The following is a 16,290-nucleotide window of genomic DNA, read 5'->3' on the forward strand; positions in this document are numbered from 1 at the left end:
AATGCATTATTGAAGAATGAATTGCTCGTCTGTGCGCAAATTAAATTCCTGGCTTGAACTAATGCCTCGTTTATTATTTAGAAGGGCATTTACACTGATGTGGAAATATTCTCGTCTCATGATGCACCACTAGGGGGCACTATAAAAACAAATTATTATGCATCTCAAACCCTGTTCAAATGCTTAGATTATGTTTTAATCGGACTATCGTATTTGACATCTTTTGTAATGAGTTAAATGCTTCATCAAGGACGCATATAACCTACTGACGTCACAGGCTATACTGCTTTTCTAACAGCAGGGTATTTAATGTTATTGTGTGTTTTTGAGTATTTATACATGATTTGATTGAATTGAATCATTGTCTCCCGTTTTTCACCCCTCACATTAAACTAAAAGTGCACCTACATATATGCATGCATGCATGCGTAACGGTCCTGCGTGACCGCGCAGCCGTGCCAACTCTCAAGCGAGCGTCCGGGTGCCAGGAGACCTGCGACGCCTCGCGAGGTGCAGTCCCGTGCTGCTCGTAGCCTGAAATACACCACACGGTGGCATGCAGCCCGAAACACTAATTGATATCTCGCCGTGGTGGAACGGGAGAAGTGCTGCTTGGAGGATCATTATGTGAATTGGGTGTCTAGTGGTGAAATGCACATAGCTCGACAGACCTGGCTCGTAGTACCACGATAATCTCCCCCGTGTTTGGATCCGAGTTGCCTCTGAATTTAACCCCACACCGGTCATTTAGGGTAGAGACAAATTGGGAGAACGAGCCATTGTCTGTAGCTGTGTGTGCGTGTGTGTGTGCGTGTGTGTGTGCGTGTGTGTGCGTGTGTGATTGTGTGTTTGCGTTTGTGAGAGAGAGTGTGAGTGTGTTCTCTACGGGCTCCAGACATCCTCAGAGACGGTGAGAAGCAGATGCATTGCTGATGGCCAGCTAGACTGATAGACGGGCGAATTTATGTTAAAGTCGTTGAAAAAGAGTCTGGTTGACGTGGGAAACCTCTTTCTCCGTCTCTGTCTCTCTCTCTCCCTCTCTCTCCCCCCCCTCTCGTTTCGAGTGTGCGTTTCCCAGTCTACTATAGAACAGCACCCATGAAAGCCCTCCTGTTCTCCATCTCTTCTTTCATTGGTCTTCAACGGGAGCTTAGCCCGTATACGTGAGAGCGTTCCCGGAGGGAAGATCCGTTCTCAGGACCCCTGCTCGGCTCACAGGGCCCCATCGGTAATGAAGGACAATCCCAGACACTTCCCCCAACCAAGCCCCCCGACTCTCCCCCCATGGATCAGCTCCACCGGGCCTGGGGGGCAAGGTGCATAGATGAGGAGCTGAGAGAGGGACCCCACGAGAGGTACCACCGTTGAGGCCTGAGTTCTCAGCAGCGACATCCGTCCGTCCGTCCGTCTGTCCCCGGTTTCCCATTCCCTTGGTCCCACTCTGTTGTTTCTCCTCTCTCTGCAGAGCTCTGTTACCTGGCGGCCATAATGATTAGTCGCGTGGGGGAAACCGTTTAGAACCGTCTGGGAAACCATGGCAACGCACAGGAAGCACATTCGGAATCTGGGTGGGAAATGGAATGCAGGGCTGAGATATAATGTGTTCCCATGGTTCTCATGGTGTGCCCGAAGATTCTAGAAGGTTTCCCCACAATACCCTCACCAAAATGGCCGTTTGCTCCAGTTCTTCTAGCTGTTTCTGTGGTTTTAATGGAGGAGGCATGTGTTTCCAGGGTGGAAGTTTATTGATAGATGCCTTACTCTACCAGTTGAGCTAGACAGGGAATCGCACTCCAAAACCCTGACATTGAATGCACCGCTTTACCCGTTGAGCTAGACAGACAACACAAATGTGTGTGTGTGTGTGTGTGTGTGTGTGTGTGTGTGTGTGTGTGTGTGTGTGTGTGTGTGTGTGTGTGTGTGTGTGTGTGTGTGTGCGTGCGTGCGTGTGTGTGTGTGTGTGTGTGTATGTGTAGAATACATCTATAAGATTATGTATTTTTATTATGAGATATAAAGATGATAAGCAATGATGAGATTATGATGAGATAATAAAATACCGGAGCATATTAAGGCTGCAGTCTCATTTCATTGAATAGTTTAACCGCTTCCCCAGCACAGTTCCGGCTTGAGAACACACTTCGCCCTCATTCCCTCCTGTGGGTTTATCCCGGGCTCAGCTCATTGTGCATCCATGGTTCAAACACATGTTTGTGAAAGAAATCCACACAGACACACAGTCACAAGCACACACACACACACACACACACACACATGTGCACAGGCATTCGCACACACACAAACACATACGGACGCATGCACATGCGCAGAGGCACATGCACACACACACACACACACACACACACACACACTCACACAAACAGACACACACACACACACACACAGGCACATGCAGAAATGTACACACACATGCGCACACACACATGTAGACGGGCACACGTACACTAAGGCCCAATCCCATTTCCACCCCTTACCCCTTCCCCTTACCCCTTCCCCTTGTTTTTGTAGGGGTAGGGCTGTCCCAATTCACATTTCAGTTAAGGGCTAGGGCCAAGACGTAGGGCTACGTAGCCCTTGAAATAAGGCTTCCAAAGGACCACACTTTAAAGGGAGGGCTTTGAGGAAAAGCCGGCCAGCAAATTTGGCAGCTGTCATGAATCCTTTTTTTTTGTTTTGTTTTGTTTTTCTGGGCCCTTTTACTTCATTTTTTCTTTTGTGAAGCGCATTGGATCCTAGAAATGTGCTATACAAGATTGATATTATTATTATTATTATTATTATTATTATTATTATTATTATTATTATCATTATTATTATTATTTTTACTAGTTGTTATCTTTTGGAAACACACCTACTCTTGGCCTCTGTTGACATAGCAGTCCGCGAGCTTCAAGTGATGATGACGCGACGTGATGGAGGGGTGTCCCATTTCTTAGGGGAACGTTTTACCCCTCTGTATTGAGGGGCAAGGGGAAGGGGGGGGGGAAGGGGGAGGGGTAAGGGGTGGAAATGGGATTGGGCTTATAGCACACACACACACACATGCAAAGGTACACCCACACATATACACATGAAAACACGCACACCGAGGCACACACACACACACATATAAACACAAACACAGAACCATGCACAGGCATACAGACACATGCGCACGCACACAAATGTGCAACCCACACACATACAAACACAAACACACAGGCACAAACACACGCACAGGCACGCATACACACACATACACACACACACACACACACACACACACACACACACACACACACACACATAAACACATATACACAGAAACATGCACAGGCATACAGACACATGTGCACACACACACACAGTGTGATTACTGTGGTATTGGGCCAGCGTTGCTCATCAATATGCAGGCCTGTAGATCCGGTGGCCGTCTGATTTATGACTGCACTGTGTATTTGACTGCTTCCTCAACACCAAGCCTGGATGAGCTCTGGAAGCCCAACCGAGAGTGAGACAATAGAGATACAGTGAGAGAGAGGCTCTGGAAAGACAGTGAGAGAGAGACACTGGAGAGACAGTGAGAGAGAAGTTCTGAAGAGACAGTGAGAGAGAGATTCTGAAGAGAAAGTGGGAGAGAGACAGTGAAGAGACAGTGAGAGAGAGAAAGTCAAGAGACAGTGAGAGAGATAAACTGGAGAGACAGTGAGAGAGAGACACACTGGAGAAACAGTGAGGGAGATTCTAGAGAGGCAGTGAGAGAGAGAGGGAGAGAGAGAGAGAGAGAGAGAGAGAGAGAGAGAGTGTGTGTCTGTTTGTGTATGTTTGATTATGGATCAATCCAACTTGTTATTGTTGCCTTCAGACGCACACACACACACAAACACACACACACACATACACACACACACACACACACACACACACACACGCACACACATACCAATCTCTCCCAGAAAAAAGGCTGAGCACGGCGCTCGATAATGTACCCCACCCGCTCTACTCCCAGGGAACTCGTAGGTTCCCTGATTGCTTCCCAGAGAGCGATGCGGCCGTGTGTTAATAGTTCTCCACCAGGCTGCCTCCGACATGACCATAACGCACGCGCTCACTATCAACGGCCCTGAAATATAGATTACATATATATGTATATGCATATACATATCTGTACCTCTATCTTTATAGAGGAATAGATAGAAAGATATATCCATTTTTCTTCATGTGTCGCAGACAATTCATCTGCACCGCAATACATGAAACAACATTTCTTGACCTGGGCTGCTGCTGAGTAGAATGGGTGGTGGTCTAGTGAATCCTCTGTGGATGGGGCTAGTGGAAAAGGGAATCTGGTGTGGGTGGGGTTGGTGAAGTAGTGAATCTAGTGGGGGTGGGGTTGATGGGGTGGTGGTGTAGTGAATCTTGTGTGGGTGAGGTTGGTGAGGTATTCTCAGCATAAACAGTATTATATAATAAGCTAAATAAACTATTCAAAATGTAGCTTTCATTTCAAAATGTTTATGCCTGTGCACAAGACACGACTTGGGTTGGGAACTGAACACCAAACCAGTTTGAATGTAACAGTTGCAGAGAGAGGGACACACAGACAAACCAGTTGAGCAAATTAAAAGGTGTCTGTCGTGCTGGTGGAGGTGTAGAAGTATTCACTTGGCGAAGCTCCAATGAGGGTCTAGTGTCTTTCGTAAACAGGTTCAGCAACTACCGTAATAAAAATACTCTCTCTGAACATTGTCGACGAAAAATTATTTTCATTGAACTCAATTAATCAGGGGGAAAAAGATTTGTACTTTTCTGAACCCATAAGCCCCAAAGATAAGGGACCAGAAATGGCAAATGCAATAGAATTAATTATTATTGTGATCCCTTGATGCTGCTACAATTTGTAACTTATTTTTAAAATATTTTTATTTTTACTTTACTTTATTTACTTTATCTTGTATGTAGCAGGATTGTTGCTGCTATGTTGCTGTTGATGAACCAATACTAAGAATTCTACCCTACTCTTGTACTTTTCTGATTCTGATTCCGATTCTCTTACTCAGTCCGCGCCCTGCAGCCAGAAGCTCACTTCTAAAGTGTATTTAATGTATTTAAAACACGCAGCTTCTAGGGGGCGTTGGGGTGCATCTTTAACCAACGAGAATCAGCATACCAAAGCAGGAGAGACAAACAGAAAGGGAAAAGGGGCCGGAGGGGGAGGGGGAGGAGAGCGCAAAGGAGCGAGGTGAGCCACGATCTGCTCATTCAGTTGGACTGATGAGCGCAGAGCTCCACGGACTATCAAGAGGAACCAAGAAGCGCTCCTAGCCTGGACACGGTGCGTACTCCTCTACCAGAGCCTCTCCACAACAAGCCGATGCCATAGACCTGACCGGGGATCAACCAGGGAACCACCAGGGATCAACCAAGGAACCGCCAGGGATCAACCAGGGACCCGCACACCAAAGTGATTTCAGCCAGCAGCTCAGTGTCTGTCAGCAGAGGTGAGACGCGCTTTCTTTTTTTTTAATGTTATTGTGTTGTTTTCGTCATCGTTTCTTGCGGAAAAACAATTTAATTAATGAAAATCCAAAATCATAACGATCAAATATGAACGTTTAAATACTAAGCATCATGTTTGACTTTGTAATCTGCAGCGCATTAAAGATGGTTTCATTTCTGAAAAAACACACAAGAAGTAAACAAGAGTTAAATCCTTTAATTTGATAAGGCTGCACTTTGACAAACTTTTTCTTTGATCATTTTTTGCTCTTATGTTTTCTCTTCAAACAAGATCAGAACATAATAACAGAAATCTCAAAACCAAAAAAATATCGAAAACAAATTTTAAATCCCAACATGCAGAGATGACACAAAGTCATTGTGTGTCATTTGCGTATTTTAAGCTGAACGATGAATAACCCACAAATCCGGTAGAGCCTTTAGGGTGGAGCAGCTGAGACTGTCCAGTTTTCAGCTGATCTCCCCCGTGTAGAAAGCATCCACCTGCCTCTCAACACGGGCTGCAACGCTATCTACTAGTTGCGCTGCAAAGTAGTTTCATCAGCAGGGTTTTGTCAGCGAAGGCATCACACACGTGAAGTTAAGGAACGAAATATTTCATACAATCTGGTTTAATCAAAATCCAACCTATTTTCCAAATCCACCAGCTCGCCCTGTCATTTGTGATGATAAAACAATGACTCAAACTATACAAGTGGTTCGTTTCCATTGCGTTTCATGTGAAATCCTCGAGTGCTGTGGCTCTTTGGGTTGTGCATAGATACGAGTGAGTATCGGTGGGTCCAGAGTCGCCTCAGCGGAGATAATGAAAAGCAGCGCCTGTACTTCAAACGGGAATGCATGCATTCGCCTCAATATACATCGGGGCGTGTTGCTTATACAGCCGCAGCTGTTTCTCTTGTGCAGCCTACCTTTCGTTTTATTTTATTAAGAAATAATTGCAAATGTAAACCGTGCTTTTCAAGTGTAGGCTAGTCGGTGCGAAACTGATTATTGGCAGATTATTTGTCCAATGACGACATGGGCATGTAAGTACGTGTTGCCCTTTATCGTCGGATTTTCTATTGAATACGTTTTTCTACTGTTATCTGTGAGAAACCACCTTACCATCACCACCAAACTCCCCAACCAATCACATCTCTATCTCTCTCGCCCTCCTCCGTCGATCCCGCCCTCTTTCTCTCCCTCCATCTCCTTGTCCCTCTCTCCTGCCCCCCTCAATCTCTCTTCTCTCCTTTCTTCTCTTCATCTCCCTTTTCTTTCTTTCACACACACACACACAAACACACACACGCACACACACACACACACACACACACACACACCCCCCCCCCCCCCCCCCCCCCCCCCCCCCCCCACACACACACACACACCATCCATGTCTCTATAGTAACCAGCCATTAATTGATCAATTCACGTCGCATTTTCATTGGACCGTCGAGTACATTGAACTAGCATATAGTGGCGCCCTTTCAGAGCCCAACGCCACGCATTTCTATTATTCACGTTGAGTTTTGCCTTGCTCATCGTCGAGAAGGCGTCGCCCGATGTGTGATGGATGGCATTCTGAAGGTGGACTTTCCGTTTCATCCACATCTCCTCGCTCCAGTCTCATTGGGGCAAGGAGCTCAGGAGCACAGCACTGCTGATGTCTTTTAATTCAGCCTGGCCGGTGGCTCCGGGCCCCCTGAATGTGTCGCTCAGTCCCCTGATGAAACCCATGCAGCCGAGGCTCAAGGCCAGCTTGTTGCATGCTCGAGGGTGTGCAATGGCCAACCTGCCAATCACCATTTCAAAGTAGCCTGCAGGCTACGGGGGGGGTTGCATTATGGGAAAGCATGTTTATTTATCTCAAGGGTGTACTTTACAGCTGTAAAACACGGTGGTTTTATGTTAAGTAAGGGTGGACTGAGCATGCCTCGCTTATGGCTGTAGGGGATTTTATATTTTCATGGAAAAAATGTACACATAGGTGTAAAAAAAAAAACATAGGTGTAAAAAAACACAAATAAATAATGCTATGAAAATGAATTTATTCATGCTTCTATTTGTATTTCAGCAGCATTCAATATGATCACACACACACACACACACACACACACACACACACACACACACACACACACACACACACACACACACACACACTCACACATGCATATGTAATCCTAGTGTACCAACAGGGTGATCTGGTGAGGAAAGTAGTGCTAATGGCCACGCGTTATCTTAACGGTCCCATGGCATGAAAATCTCACTTTATGAGGTTTTCTAACATAAATCACCTAGCCTGCCTATGGTCCCCCAGTGGCTAAAACTTGTGCTCGGTGTAAAACGAGCACTAGGTGTTCTGCTCGCCTTTGAAAAAACTGAGGCTCAAGTGCGCTGATTTGGAATGTGGTCCCATATGTCGTCATAAAGGATCTAAGCTCCTCCCCTCTCTCTGCCTTGCCCGCCCAGAGAATTTGGCCCGCCAATGAGCCACGACCGTGCGAACGGCACATGTATGTGTGTGTGATTACACACACTGTAACGCAAGTGTTTGCTGTTGGTAATATGGCGCATTACACGTCGTTTTTTTGACGTCTCTTGTATTTCCACAACGAGACTGTAGTTGGGGTTATGGGTCAATGGGTCAGCCATGTTTGAGAAGGAATTGGGGGAAAGGAACTTTGGCTTTGACTGTCTGAAGTACATGAACTGCGACATGCTGCCTGCCGCCGGTTGCCGCGAGGCACCACCGCCGCAAAGCACTACCGCAGCGGGCAGCCGGTAGCAGGCAGCACGCGGTTCAGTCTACTTCAGATTGATGTGGAAGTGGAAGAACCAGAGACGTCAGAGAACCCGACAAAGTTGTTTATGATTCATAATATCGTCTGGAGGCGCACACAGCTTTTGGCCGTGATAATATGTATTATATGATATAGGTATCTATGTATAATATGATATTATTTAGATATAGAGCTCCGGGACTGTAACGCAAGTGTTGTACACCTCCTTGTTATTTGGATAACCGTTCTGCTGTTGGTGTTATGGCGCATAACACGTCAGACTCTCGTCTCTGGTATTTCCACAACAAGACTTGCAGTGGGGGTTATCTCAGCCATCTTTGAGAATGAATTGGGGGAAAGGAACTTTGGCTTTGACTCCCTGAAGTACATGAACCATGACATGGAGGCGAAAGGGATTGTTGGCCGTGGATGTCTCCCGCTTGAGCCCCGCTTCCCACTGCCGAGGGACCACCGCCTCGGCGATGCAGGAGGCGGTGGTGCCTAAGCGCTGACCGCTGCCGAAGCGGTGGTCCCTCGGCAGCGAGGCTCCGGAGTGAGACAACCGCTGTCAACAATCGCGGGCAACAATCCCTTTCTCCTCCATGTCGTGATTCAGGCGACTTCAGATTGATGTGGACGTGGAAGAACTAGAGATGTCGGAGAACCCGAGGCGTCGGAGAACCCGACGCGGTCGTTTGAGATTCATAATATCGTCTGGAGGCTCACACAGCTTTTGGCCGTGATAATATATATTACATGATATAGATATCTATGTATAATATGATATTATTTAGATATAGAGCTCCAGGACTCTGGTGTGTTCTAGAATATTTACAGAACACGGCTAAAGGTTGTGTGCGCCTCGCCTTTGCGATACATCCACTGTAAACAGAGCGAGTGGTACCGTGGCTGCAAGCTGCTCAGGGCCACACCCCCACCCTCCTCCTTGGCCCGCCTCTCTCCTCCTCATTTGCATTAAAGCTACAGATACCGAAACGGCGCATTTGGGGAAAGCTCAATGTGCGACTGGCTCGTAGTGGCTGTAATTCTGCACCACGGCTGAATTTCGGGAAGGTCTTCAAATACTGTGTTTGGGGCCCACTAATATCTATATTAAAGTATCCATGAAATAGCATGCCATGGGACCTTTAAGAACAGGGAAGACATGTCTGTCTTATTGGGGGAAGGGCTAGGCATCCCTCAACATGCAAAAAGGGTGCCGTGTGTTTGATTGGGTGTGCATGCATGCGTGTTTGATAGTGTTTCTGTGTGTGTGTGTGTGTGTGAGTGTGTCTGCACATGCCTGGTGTGTGTGTGTGTGTGTGTGTGTGTGTGTGTGTGTGTGTGTGTGTGTGTGTGTGTGTGTGTGTGTGTGTGTGTGTGTGTGTGTGTGCGTGCGTGCGTGCGTGCGTGTGTGTGTGTGTGTGTGTGTTTGCATTGCTTTAATGGAGGCCTGGGTTCTAACTGTGGAGAGACTGGGGGGATGCATATGGGGGGGGGGGGCAAGCAAGCTGTTTCTTTGCATTTCATTCATGAATTGTAATTGTATAAAACACACACAAACTCACAATCACACACATACACATACACACCAGTACAGAATCTAGCATCAGGAATTTATGGCAAAGCTGAACTGTGTCCAGAGCTATTGTTGCTGTATTGGATCTTTTCCTTATCCCTGGGCCAACAGAGAATGTCTGCTATGATCTCCAAACACTTCATTATTCAACCGGGCATCTAGAAAACCAGCCTGCTGTGTGGGTGTGTGTGCCAAAGAGAGAGAAAAATACAGAAAGCGAGAGAGAGAGAGAGAGAGAGAGAGTTAAAAAGACAAAGAGACTAACAAAAAGGAAGAGAGAGACATCGCAGAGCGATAGAAAGAGAAAGAGATAATTGATATGAGGGATAGGGATGGAGAGATCGAGAGCCAGATCAATAGAAAAACCAGGAGAGACATAATAAGACATATAGAGGGAGAAAACCTGTGACAAAGTGCTGGAGGATGGGAGAGGTGGGAAGAGAGAGATGGAGAATGGAGAGAGAGAGAGAGAGAGAGAGAGAATACGTGTGAAATACAGACACAAAGTGTGTGAAGAGAAGGGAGAGGTAGAAGAGAAAAGAGCACTAATGAGTATGAGAGAGAGAGATGGAGATGGAGAAATAAAGAGGGGGAGAGTGCAAGGGATGTAAGGGAGAGCGAGAGAAAGAGAGAGTCTGACAGAGAGAGAGAGAGAGAGAGAGATGGATTGATTTGGTGCGATGGCCCTGGAGTAAGGCGAAGAGATAGAGAAATGAAACGGAATGAAGAATGTGATGAACGAGAGACGAGAGGAGCAGAACGGAAGAGTTCATGGCAGCACAAAGACAGCCCCACACATACGTGTGTGTGCGCACGTGCACATGTGTGTGTTTATTGGTGTGTGTGTGTGTGTGTGTGTGTGTGTGTGTGTACGTAAGTGCATATATGTGTGTGTCTGTGTCTCTTTGTGTGTGAGTGTGTATATGAAGGAATGCATGAATAAAAAAAGAAAGAGAGTAAAGAGAAAGAGAGTAATGTTGGGCAGATTGCACCGCATCGTCGTGTACCCCCCAATACGGACGCGCACCACCTCCCATCCACAGAGCTCCTCTGTGGAGCGCTGGGCCATCCAACCAGTGCCCTGCCATAATCCTCCTGGGAAGACACAGGAGCTGCCAAATCACGCAACCTCCTCTGTCACCTCTGTCTTCTGTTCATCCATCTCTTCTCCTTGTCGCCTACTGACTTATCAACCCCCCTCCTCCCTCTGTACTCCCTCCCTCCTCCCTTTCCCTCCTAATACGTCCCAAACATGTATGTGTCTGTGCACATACGAGCAGCCCACAGTTCGTTTTCCCAGTTATTACATGGAGATCCATCTCCCACCCAGTAGACTTGGCATCAATCTGCCAAATGTGAGTGATATGCTTTTTTTTTTTCCCTTTCTTGTGTGTGTGTGTGTATGTGTTTTTGTGTGTGTTTGTGCGTTTGTGTGTGTTTGTTTGTCCTTGAAGTTCCTGCTGCCCATAGAGGCAATGTTTCAGTTGTCAGAGCTCTGAACAGAGCAGCTTCTTTCCCATGGGCTGACCACACAATGAGGTTGGCTCTCCGCTCTACTGTGTGACTGCATCACAACAGAAAACAGAAACGCAGGCTTTCAGCCGGGCCAGCCTTGCAGGCGGTTCGGCGATAGATCTCAGCTGGCCGCCCTCGGGTAGAGGGGGGGGGGGGGACTGGGGGGTTTCTGCTGTCAGATACGAGATATCATGAAACGACCAAACCACTCAGTTTGAGAAGAGGAATGAAAAATGTAAATTCAACACGGCAGTGCTATCCCTCCTTATTGTCGTTGCTCCTTTTTTTGTTTCATCTCGTCTCGCTGAGATAATGAATCCCCAAGGAGGACTTCGGGGTGGCTTCGAGTTGTGAGTGAATACTACTGAGCCAAAATACAGATGGCATTGAGACTTGCAACACCACACTGTACATAGATTCCTTGACACCGTATGCAAGGGGGCTATGTGCTTCGGCTGCGTGGAGTGGTTGCTGTTGTGCTTTTATTCCCACTTGTCAATCAGGTGTCAGAAATGTAATGGGTTCACCTGGGCAGGTCAGGTGAAAGGTTGCCACCACTATCTTCTAAAGCCATAGTGACAGTATCAGTGAGGTGAAGTCAACGAGTCAAGTTATTTACAGCCAAGCAGATTATCACATAGAAGAACAGCAAAAATTCATGGAAATTAATTATCTTCTAGTGGGAACTCAAGTCTGATGATAAAGGTTTCACAAGCTCTGTTTGGTAGAGGTTAGCTAGTTAGAGGTTGAGGTTACATGTTTAGCTGGAGGTTAGCTAGTTAGAGGTTGACACTAAATGTTAAGCTAGAGGCTAGCTAGTTAGAGGTTGAGGTTACATTTTTCTGATCCCATCATGCACCTGGAACAGGTATCATCAGACTTCAGGTCAGTAAGGAAAATGGAGCAAGGGTGGTAGTGATAGAGGTAGTGGTGGTTGTAGTGATGGAGGGGGAAGTTGTAGTGATTGAGGTTGTGGTGGTATTGGTGGAGGAGGTTGTGGTGGTGGTAGTGATAGAGGTGTTGGTGGTGATGATGGATGTGTTGGTAGTGATGGAGGTGGTGGTGGTAGTGATGGAGGTAATGGTGGCGGTAGTGATGGAGGTAATGGTGGTGGTAGTGATGGAGGTGTTGGTGGTGTTGATGGAGGTGGTGGTGGTTGTGGAGGCGGTGGTGTTGGTGATGGAGGCGGTGGTGGAGTATTTGACGTGGTGGTGTCAGTGTTAGATGTAGGGGAGCTTCACAAAAGGGTAGAGGTTGTCTTCGTCCTCTCCCTTGGCACCAAAAGCCCCCCCATTGACAACAATCCCTCCATTGTGGTCCAACAAAAGCATAATCATTTAAGCACATTAAGAGAATCATTAAACGCATGGTCCAACTCTTCTAAAGAATCGCCCTGGGAAACAATGGCTTTGATTTGTTTTGGTTATTAGATGGACCGACATTGGCCTCTGGGGTTTGGGGTTTGTCTTGCTATATAAATGAATATGAAACGTTCTGAATATCGGTTTGAATGGGGCCCGATCTACATGCTTCAAAAGCATGATTTATCGTCCTACACCGCACACCATTGACCGGCGACCGAGATGTGATGCGATGTCATCCATACATTCTGCGACGCCTCTGTTTAACCATGACGAGAGAAGAAAAAACTGAAAAGTGGCATTGTCGCCATTGACCGCCGTGCCTCTCTCTTCCTCTTCCTCTTCCTTTCACCCCATCCCACAAATCTTAAAGTAATGGGCCCCAGAGGGAGGTTCACGGGCCCTTTGTCCCTCGCCGGGGGTAGTCCTGCGTTATTGTCTCTCTTGAGCCATGCAAACAGCCTGAGTTGTGGGAGCACTGCACAGAGCTGCCACTCGTTCAGTTAATCGCCCAGACCTCCATCACTTTGCGACACACTGGGAGCCAGAACGGGCCTCGCATGAGAACTTCAGCATCGAGGACAATAACCCCCCCGACTCTGACGGGCAAGGGGGGGGTGGGGGGGTAACCCTGGTCCCCACCCCCCCCCTATTCCCACAGGTCCTTTCATACCCTTAACCCTTCTAACCCAGCCCTCGCCCCGTGGTTTCCCCCGTAACACTCTGCGTCTTTCCCCCCCCGCTAAACTACCGATTACCCCCCCCCCCCCCCGGACCAATCGCTAGCTCTGCTTGACACGCTGATCGGCCAATCGCGGCCCAGCGGCATGTGTTTACCTCCACGGCGAGTCCCTTGGAATACACAAACACCCCCTTCATCGCCTGCTTCTCACATGTTGCGGAAGAGTTGGGCGAGGGGGCGAGGGGGCGGCCCCTCTCTCCCTTCTCTTCCCAGGGACCCACGTGCTCGCAGGTTCCCAGCCCGGGTCGCTGTGAACCGGCTTCAGAGGCCTCTTGAGTGACCCATTATTCTAGGAGGGGTGGCATGTTCCAAGAGCGGCCCACCTCAATGGCCGCTGCACACAGAGACGGCTTTGTGAGGGCCTCCTTTGTCCCCCGCATTACACACTGGTTAATTAGGACGCCCTGCAGTTACCTATCGCTCCATCCATCTCTCTATCCATCTCTCTATCTCTTTCTCTCTATCCATCTCTTTATCTCTCTCTCTCTCTCTGTGTCTATCCCTCTATCTACCATATCTATCCTCTATCTCTCTATCTATATATCTTTCTATCAATCGCTCTATCTACCTCTCTCTCTATAGCTCTCTATCTATCTCTCTATCTTTCTATCCATCAATCTATCTATCTATCTATCTATCTATCTATCTATCTATCTATCTATCTATCTATCTATCTATCTATCTATCTATCTATCTATCTATCTATCTATCTATCTATCTATCTATCTATCTATCTATCTCTCTAACTATCTCTCTCTCTATCTTCCGTATCCTCTCTCTCTCTCTCTCTCTCTCTCTCTCTCTCTCTCTCTTTATCGATTAATTCATCCATCCTTCCGTCTGCATGTCTCGCTGTCTGTCTGTCCGGAGATCCACCTGTCCATCTCGCTGCCTGCATGTCTGTCTCTCTTGGCGTGTCCCTGTCTCTCTGTCTGTCCTGCCTCGGAGGTCTGTCATGTCACAAAGGGGCCAGGTTTTCCCAGTGTCGGAGGGGTCTGAGTGAGTCATGTTCATACTGGTGTTGTTCTGGGTTACTCAGAGAACCCTCTGAGCTGTCTTTAGGCATGCCTTGCTCATGGGGGGGGGGAGGTGCCCTCAGGGCCCAATCAACCAGTGGGAATGTGACTCATGCCGCTAATGTGCACCGGTTTATTAAATTGATTGTGATTGAACCCGACCACAGGGAAGACTGTCATTACTGGTGGGCAGACAGAGTGCGTCTGTTCAGCCGCTCTGAATGGCATTCCGGAGGGCTCTGTGTGCGGCTAAAGAAATATTTACATAGTTTGACAAAGTAGGCAGGGGGAAACGATGTGGCGGAAAGAACAACAGTGTGCTGCGGGTCAGAACACGGCGCATACACCCCCCTGAACAGGGCGTGTGTGTTTCAGATGCCAAGGGTCCACCATCGGAATAGTGCCGCACTCGGAAACGCACACGCAACAGGAGGACATTCCTCAGAGCCACGGATGGTGTCCTGACCTGAAAGGGTCCAAGACGTGGTTCTGAAAGGAAAGCACACGGTGCCAATCCGATTTTTTTCTTTAAAAGAGGGACTGTTAAAACTCTCTGTTAATCGCTTACATGTTTCAAATCGAGCCCAGCGGCAAGTCTACAGAATCTCATAACAGTGTCTCGTGGCTTTAATGTTTAATAAATAAACCCAGCACTGCAATACTCGGAGAAGTGCAATATCTGTACCCTCCCTTATGGTAAGTCCTTTCAATAGGCCCAGGAGTAATTGTTCTTAAAACCTTGACTAGCTCGCTCCCCGGTTTTTAATAAACCCGGTGATAATTATCAGCCCGCCCTGTTGTGTTCCCTGCCTACCTCGGTTAATAATAAAGAGCCTGTGTTTAACGGCGGAGCTGTGAGAGCAGACGACACGCAAACACCTCCCCCAGACTCCATAATGGGGCTCAGAGGAACAAGAGGCCAGTGGGAAGGTGTGGAGAGGACATGTGACGGCTGAATGTGTTGAAATGGTGGATGTAGGCTCGAGTTATAGGAGCCAGTTGTGACAGCAGTATTGCGTATGTTATAATTGAATACAATAAAGTCAAAGAATAAGAGAGTTGTGTTTAAAATATAAATTGATTATAAACAAATATTACAGTAACGGAAATTACAGTATTGGTAATAGGTAACAATTCAGATCGAAATATAAAGTATGAAATCCTATGTAATGTATGAACTTATCTTGAGGACAGAGACAATAGAGACAGATAATGCCAGAAGTGACAGAACAGTAACAAATCCTACGTGGTATGACAGTTTTTCTGAGTATGGAATGATTACAATTCCCTCCCTGCTCTTGTCAAACTGCGTTTTTCGAATGCATTCGCGACAACGCGGTCAGCCGCTGTAGCGGTGAGAGAACCACGATTAATTCACATGTGCATGCACTGGACGAATGTGAAGATTGCATATTCCCACACAACAAACAACAAGGCCTTGTTGGAATGTGTGCTGAAGCGTCAACACATATGGTGGACTCCATTATATTCGTTTTAATGAGCATTGCATGTTTCCTGCTGGCTGTTGCCATATGGTGCTTCTTTGTGACACACAAAGGTAAGACGAGCACTATCAATTTGTTTAAGTCTGCAGGCCTTTCCTATGAATTCCCCATCGTTGGAGCCGTATACGATACGGGAAAAACAGAAACATCCCTCAACAGTGCATCCATATGGAATCATGTTTAATAATACATTAGACTCTGGTATTACTAATATGGGTTAATATTTTAATGGGAAGTGTTATGGAGAACATGTTACGGGCAAAGACACGCCAGAGGCAAACATG

The 16,290-nt window shown here is 47.1% G+C and overlaps 1 protein-coding gene across 2 annotated transcripts in view; it reads left to right on the forward strand.

Moving 5' to 3' along the window:
• The first annotated feature begins 5,279 nt into the window (after positions 1-5,279).
• Positions 5,280-16,290, forward strand: part of LOC307080771 (excitatory amino acid transporter 2-like) — a 33,834-nt gene continuing 22,823 nt past the window's right edge. For both annotated transcript variants that reach the window (XM_079743656.1, XM_079743655.1), the window contains exon 1: positions 5,280-5,501. The gene's annotated coding sequence lies outside the window, so the exon portion shown is untranslated. The remainder of the gene's footprint in view (positions 5,502-16,290) is intronic.

This window comes from Pollachius pollachius, assembly GCF_949987615.1.
Source record: "Pollachius pollachius genome assembly, chromosome: 9".
Taxonomy (NCBI): Eukaryota; Metazoa; Chordata; class Actinopteri; order Gadiformes; family Gadidae; genus Pollachius; species Pollachius pollachius.